Consider the following 8,196-nt stretch of genomic DNA (forward strand, 5'->3'; position numbering starts at 1 on the left):
AACAATTCACATTTTTTCCCATCAACTGGAACAGATACTCACTACTCCCTAGGTGATTTATTCCCTTTTGCTTAAAGGCTAATGCGATGAAGCAACTCTGTTTCAAGTGAAGGTAAATCAACTTAGGTAACTGGGAAAGTAATGATAATTATCCTCTGATCTTATCAATACCAAGAAGTGGTGACACAGTTACCTATGGCATGAAGGACGAAAATCAACCACAACAGTGCAATAGAATGCAGCGCAACCACCGCAAACCAGTTATTACTCTGGATAACTTACCCATGTAGCTAAGCAAACTTCTTTGCACATGACTCACAGTCTTAGTTTTATGATATTTCAGAGTAGCTCCAATGATGTTTCATGAAACTCTAAAATTCTAAAAGATAAATTTCTTTCAAGTCACTGGAATTTTAGCAAGCCTTTGCCATATAATTCATCATGGAATTAATGTCTGTTTTACTGTTCACGATGAATTTTTCTGTACTGGTTAATAGCTCTTCACTTTGAGCGCAAGCTTTTTGTGGACAGGGGCTTTGAATTCTTTCTCTGTTACAGTATCAAAGACATTGTTAAGCAATCAATCAGTGTTCAGACAAGTCTGTTATCTCTATTAAATCACATAAGCAGAATAGGTTAGAAATATCTGATGTCCTTCAAGTTAAAACTAATGTCAATGTGTCCAAGGTTTCTTAATGCAGTTTAGAAATTGGATCGAATGGCCAAATATGTGCTTTAGCACAGGATGCTGATAGAAAAACAATAGATAACCATTCATCCATTGTTATTTTTTAATGCTGACTTTATGAAATTTCAAGTGATTTTTGGCTGACTTCCCAAAGCCCCTGCCCAGAACAGTCTGTGGGGGAAATGGCAAAGAAAACAAGCACTCCCATTTCTCAACCTACAACTGATGCAAATTCTATTAGGCAACAAAATTGGCAAACCAGCCATCAAGAATTCCAAAAACAAATCCATCTGCCCTGAGATAAATGTGTTGCAAGGTTTCTGATGTTTTTAAACGTTTATATATTGCTAACATTCTTACCTCTTGTGTTCATTCGGCTTATACTCTTCAACTGCAACCCATAAATTAGCAAAATTGGCACCTTAGAGAGTTTGTTAGAAATGCAGAATCTGAGGTCTAACTCTAAAAATAATTGATCCAGAATCTCCATTTCACAAGGCTCAGAGTGAATCTCATAGACATCCAGTTGGGTAAACACTATTCTTGGAGACCCAGAGCTGAGACCCCCATTTTCATTCTGTATCATTTCATGCAGGACCATAGTTTTCAACTACTATTCTTTCCTCTTTGTTTCCAACTTTTGCATGCCCATCCACAATAATTATCAATGCATGTTGTTTACACATTTGATCAATGCCAGAGTGTTGACATCAGTAGAATTGTCCAACTAGCTTTGGTGGCTACTGTACACGTTTCAATAATCGTTAATTGTTGTATGGACTGCTATGGATTGCTATTATCCTACCACAGACAGCATTGTCCTACAACATCAATCTTGAAATGTCTTTCTTGAGTATGAATGCAAAGTTTCCTCTTGATTGTACCATTCCCAGCGTAGTAAACCATGTGGTCTTCAAATTCAACATGGCCAGCACTCATTTGTTTTAGCTCACTAAAGACTAGACTGTTGATTTATGCATTCCATCTCATTTTTGGCAACTTCTGATTTTCCTAGATTCATACTTCATACATTCCAAGATCTGGTTATTAATTGATGTCCATAGCGGCTTCCTTTCACTCCGACATGTATTCCATCAGCAAATAAAGGTCCAGAGGGCGTTTCTCCCAGAGACTTTCCTCATCCACGTCATTATGGTCAACTTTTCTTTGAAAAGGCAGCCCTTCCTCAGTCATATTTTGAAGGCCTTCCAACCTGAGTGCTCATGTTCTGGCACTTTCTCCGACTATATTCTGTTTCTTTTCATGAGGTTTTACAGTATCTGATGATGTGTCAGTTATGTGTCTAAGGTTTTTTTGGCCGGCAATTCTTTTTTCTTTTTTTGTGCACTGTTCCTGGAAGTACTGCAATACCAAGTCGATGAGTGGAGTGGACAGAGAAAGCTCCTATTCCATCTCCCAATTCAAAAAATCCATTCAATATATTGTCCTCAGATAGAGGACATACCAGATATTAATCTGATAAGAACAGATACTAACTAGTTCTTAGCCCGAAGGCCGAGATGCGATGCGGCGGGCAGTTCTTTAGATGTGGACAGCCTATTCCTTCTTCGTAGTCTGTTCTAAATATGGAGGCTCTTTGGGAGCCAGTTAATTTGGGGTGACCCTGTTGGTATTTGAAAAACTGGTGACAAAGCTGCCAGACTCACAGCAACACACCAGCCACCACACTATGAGAAAATGACAGAAGTGTTATTAAATAGATGTATCATTAAATCCCTTCCTTGTTGAGCCAGCATGTATTTGTTGAGCATCAGCTAAATTCTGGGATTAGAAAAATTAAATGAAATGCCTGCTCGTCTTGATAACCTAACAGTCTAGTTAAAACTCAAATAAGTAAAAATGATACAAGGTGTGTACCAGCTACCTAAAGAACAGAAAGGACCCATCTTTTCAGCTTGAAAGGATTTAAGGAAGAGGTTAATTTTGGAGCTGAGCAGAAAGTACCCCCAGTTGGAGAGGCAGATTGTCATCCCACTGGGTTTGTATTGTGAGCCCGGGCCTCACTCCGCATTTCTTGCTAGCAGACCAGGGTAGGAAACACACTTTGGATTAAAGAACACCTCTCCTTACTAGTGCGGGCAGTAAGTACAACTCTGAGACTGAGGGTACATGAAGAAGAAGAGAATCTTGGAGCCAGATAAATCTGGCTCAAATTCTATCTGATTTGGTAGCCTACCATGATGTGTACACGTTTATCACAAGAGGAAATTGAAGGAGTGGGATACAGAAACTTTGAATACGATTTTGAACTTCTTTTGCATCTTTTAACTATTTTTAAATGAAAGGTACAAGCAGTCCTTGGATTACAAAGGGAAATTCTCTTCTGTTCCTTCCTTTTCTGTCTTGAAGTTGAATTTACATGTAATTCAGCACAGTTCGTTTGTGCCTAATGTTAGTTAGTGAAATGTTTGTTTTAGCACACAGTGCAGTTTTCTATGCACAAAAAGCATTAAACACTTTCATATAGACTAAAACATCTTTAACATAAAAAATAACAAAGAAAACCAAACTCACTGCATTGAGTAATGAGAAAAGAGACTCCAACTTTTGATGGAACTACAAGAATCTATGGCCATATACAATCTACTAGACTAACCCTTTCTTTGTTAGGTTTTGGAATCTGAGGCAGAATAATGCCATTATGTAGGCTTAAAGGCCTGAAGTTAAATAGGGGAAATTATGACAGGGCATTAATTATTTTCTGTGTTTCAGATTCTAAATATTCTTTCCTCTCCTTTCAAACTCTGCTCCCCTCCAGCCATTAGTGGATTCTGTGAGTTCCCCATGTTCTTCAGATAAACTCCTTTTGTTCTTAACATAAGGAAATCTGGCTTCTGTGCCTGCAGTAAAAGAACCTGATCTAAGTAACTCCTTCACAGAGTTTTTACAAGGACAAAATGTAATATAGATCAAGCACCTAGGAGGGAACAGGGTATAAAACCTATCAAGAATAGAGTTGTTATGATTAAATTGTTTTGAATTTTTGGGAGATTTAGAGATAAAATATAAGGCAGAGAATAAGAATCCAGTGTATTGGAACTGATGCTGAGTCCAATTCACATGTAGGCCAGAACTCATTTTTAAAAACTTTTATAATGAGACAGAAAGAGTCTCATTCAGACCACACACTGAAAAATCTTTAGTCTTTCTTTTTAAAAATGTGATCCATTTTTGAAAAATGACAGTTCCTTCAGAGCACGTTTTGGCCCCATATCCCTATATTCCTGTTATTGTCCTTTCATAAATCTCTCCATCACCATTTCCTGCCCATGACAATAAACTGAATTATATTAAAATTTTGGTAATGTAGTTATCACAAAATGCTATGACACTGATACAGCCCATGTGCTTAAGTGAGGTTTGGAAAAGTCAAGTGACTTGCTTTTGTTCTCACAGTTTTTAAGTTGCAGAGCCAAGTCTTGAGCTCCATTCATGTTAAACTATAACAGATGCTAATATTGATTCAAAGAATATTTCACTGTCTTATTCTTGAAAGCATGTCTTGGATTTGCTAAAGTGAAATATTTAAATACAAAGCATTTTGAAATGTATAAAAACCACATAAATCAAAGGCATAACATTTTCCCAGGCAAATATCACATAATTTATACAAAGTCAACTTTGTGACCATAACCAGTTTCTTGGGTGACGGCAGAATTATTTTTCATGGAACCATGCATTGACATGCTGTGGTGACAGATGTCACGCTTATTCTTGTTCCCTTACCAGTGGAATTAGCCTTTCTAGTGGATTCACCAGCTGGAAGACCTCTTTCTAAAACTTGAAATGAACTCAGTTATGAAGATAAGTTCCAGAGTAATGCTACTAGGATTCTCATTCCTAAATGGACAGGTTAATTTGAAAAATGAGTTTAAACATGTTTCACAAATTAGTGGGTGGCTGTAGACAAGTTCCCCCAGTACTACAGTTGGGTTAGTCTTATTAGCATGTCTTCAACAAGAAGTGAAACAGTTTAACCAAACCAATGGGTTCTGAGAGGGTCTTCTGGGCTAGTTAAAGCCAAGGCATAGAGATTAGCTCCAGAGGTTGTGGGATCTGCTATTTGACATTTTGGAGGGGTAGTCTTGATAGATTTTCTCAGATGCCACAAGTTGATTATTGGACTTATTATGAAGAAGTTGTAAGAAAATTGAAGATTGCATTGGTGAGAAAAAGTTTTTAAAAAGCTGTGCTGAGGAATTTGTTTGTCCTTGAATTTTTTTTGGCTCATTTTTTAAGAGTAGTAAAGGCTGTCTATGAGCCTTTCATTGAGAACCTGACCCCATCAACCCTGTGTCTCTGATATTTCTCCTGTAGAGTCCTTTTGTTCCTCCATTTTAAAGACCCTTAAAAATATGATTTGGGTCTCTCTGGGATACCCAAACTGCTGCTCCGGCACAGTGTAAATCAGAGTACACAATTCTCCCTGGAGGGGCGAGAGTGGTGGGACTAAAGGCATCAGTAATGTACAGAATGGAAGATGTGTTGAGAGATAAAAGCTTTACATGGTGATTTTTTTTTCATAAAGATGTATGTGATTTGTAGCGACCTGAGTGCTTTTTGGCTTAGCCTTGTACAAATGAGAAATCAGTATCTGATAAAAAAGGCAACCTAATATCAGTGGGTACAAAAGTACTCAACGAATGATAATTAATTTGTTATCGGGAGAAAAAATATAAAAGGCTCAACCACACACATGCAAAGCACTCACTTATTTTAAAGCAAAAAAGAAATTCATTAAAGGATTACAGAAAAAGAATGAAAGAATTAATTAGATATATTTTGGGGTGAAAATGTATTTCTAACGATGACTTAAAACTAATACCATATTAGTTATTAGATTGATAAATTTGATAAAATCAATATTTTAAAAATTATGCATGATCAACAAACAGATGCACACACACACGCACACGCTAGACAAATTAAAAAGGTAAATGATAGACTGAGAAAAAGATATTTTACTAATTCTATCACGTACGTAAGGTTGTTGCTTTTAGGTGCTACCAAGTTGGTTGCAACCCATAGTGACCCTATGCACAACAGAGTGAAACACTGCACATCACTGTGCATAGTCCATATTGTTCTCACCGTGCCATAGTCAGTCCATATTGTTCTCACCGTGCCATAGTCAGTTCATATTGTTCTCACTGTGCCATAGTCAGTCCATATTGTTCTCACCGTGCCATAGTCAGTCCATATTGTTCTCACTGTGCATAGTCAGTCCATATTGTTCTCACTGTGCCATAGTCAATATTGTTCTCACTGTGCCATAGTTAGGCCATATTGTTCTCATGGTGCCATAGTCAATATTGTTCTCACGGCTGAGCCCACTGCTGCATCCACTATGTCAATCAATCTCTTTTTTCTCGAGTAATATTTTTATTGATATAGTTTACTCATTCCAGTATATCCCTTCCCTTCCCATACAGTTCTGTTGTTCAGTCCCATTGGGTGGGGCTATACCATCATCCATGTTACCAACTCCCTCTCCCCCCATGTCTCCCACCCCCTCACTTCTCATACTACTATTGTCAGTGTCTCTGAGGGGGCATCTATCCTGTGTCAATCCATCTTGATAAAGGCCTTCCTCTTTTTCTCTGTCCTCCATTTTACTCAGCATGAAGTTCTTCTCCAGGGACAGGTCTCTCCTGACAACAGGACCAAAGTATGTTAGACAAAGTCTAGCTGTCCTTGTCTCCAAGGAGCCCTCTAGTCATACTGCTCCCAAGATGGACTGGTTTGTCCTTTTAGCAGTCCACGGTATTTTCAAGATTCTGTAACAGCAGCACAATTCAAATGCATTGATTTTTTCTGTCTTTCATATTCACTGTCCAACTTTCACATGCATATGGGGCAATGGAGAATACCATGGCTTGGGTCAGGCATAACTTGGTCCTCAAATTAATATCCTTGCTTTTCAATAATTTAAGATGTCATGTGCAGATTTACATAATGCTTTATGTATTTTGATCTCTTGATGACTGCTTACATGAGCATTGATTGTGGATCCAAGCAAGGCAAAATCCTTGACAACTTCAATCTTTTCTCCATTTATCACGATGTTATCTATTTGTCCAGTTGTGAAAATTAGGGTGTTTTTTTACATTGAATTGTAATCCATCCTAAAGACTTCTCCCTTGATTATCATTGGAAAGTGCTACAAGCCCTTACTTTCAGCCAGCAATAACATGTCTTGTACATATTGCAGGTTATTAATAAGACTTCCTCCCATCCTGATGCTATGTTCTTCTTAATGCAAACCAGCATCTCTGATGATTTGTTCAGCATACAGATTGAATAAGAATGGTGAGAGAATGCAACCCTATCATGCACCTTTCCTGATTTTAAACCATGCAGTATGCCTTTGTACCATACATACAACGATCATTTGATCCATGTACAAATTCCAAATGTACACAACGAAGTGTTCTGGAATTCTCATTCTTCTCAAGATTATCTATAGTTTGTTATGTTTCATCAGTTGAATGCCTTTGCATAGTCAATGAAACACAAGTAAATATCTTGCTGGTATTCTCTGCTTTCAGCCAAGATCCATCTGACATCAGTAATGACGTCCTTTGTTCCATATCCTCTTCTGGATCTGGCCTAACCTCTGTCAGCTCCCCATTAATGTACCTCTACAACTGTTTTTGGATGATCTTCACCATGATTTAACTTGCATGTGATATCAACAATACTGTTCTATAGTTTGCGCATTCTGATGGGTCACCTTTCCTTGGAATTGGTACAAATGTGGATCTCTTCCATTGAGATGACCCAGTAAGCTGTCTTCCACAGTTCTTGGCATAGAGGAGTGAGCGCTTCCAGAGAATACAATCTGATTATTTTGCACAGTAATGATATATTTCTGGCAGTACTGACTGCTGAGACATGAGGCAAGGATAAAACTGGGTGTGATATTTATTGTGATGTGTCTCTTTGGCTGGGCCAAAAATTTCAGTGCTTTAGCAGTTATGTAATGGTGTAATTGGGCAGTTTTAACATGCATGAACGATGTAGTGACCCTGCATTTTGTGATCCGATGTGGTCACACTATTTTTGTGTCACATTTATTTTCAAATAATGACCTAATCTTTGGACCCTAACCCTTTAGATAAGTGAGGACAATGAGTAAATGGTTCTTAGACAGAGTCCATTTATGAAAAAGCTCATCCACAACACACACACACACACACTTCGAAACTACACTGAATTACTATTTTTCCTCTCATATTGCCAACATCTTCAGGATTTGAGAATAGCAAAGGGATATGGGTACTATGATGAATTTTGCTTGGAGTGCAAATGAGTACAAACAGCATGAATGAACTTTTTAATACATACCAAAATTATGGTATTTTCAATGGCCTCATATGAATGTGAAATTTGATCATTGAATACGAAGACTAAAGAAGAGTTGATGTGTTTGAATTATGGTCCTGGCAAAGACTATCGAAAGTGCCATGGATTTCAGAAAGGACAAA

The 8,196-nt window shown here is 37.8% G+C and overlaps 1 non-coding gene across 1 annotated transcript; it reads right to left on the reverse strand.

The window, feature by feature from the left end:
- Window positions 1-2,025: 2,025 nt before the first annotated feature.
- Window positions 2,026-2,215, reverse strand: LOC142455639 (U2 spliceosomal RNA). Its single transcript, XR_012785815.1, has one exon. It is a non-coding gene; the product is annotated as a U2 spliceosomal RNA (small nuclear RNA).
- Between the last annotated feature and the right edge of the window lie 5,981 nt (window positions 2,216-8,196).

This window comes from Tenrec ecaudatus, chromosome 8 (genome assembly GCF_050624435.1).
Source record: "Tenrec ecaudatus isolate mTenEca1 chromosome 8, mTenEca1.hap1, whole genome shotgun sequence".
NCBI classification, from domain to species: domain Eukaryota; kingdom Metazoa; phylum Chordata; class Mammalia; order Afrosoricida; family Tenrecidae; genus Tenrec; species Tenrec ecaudatus.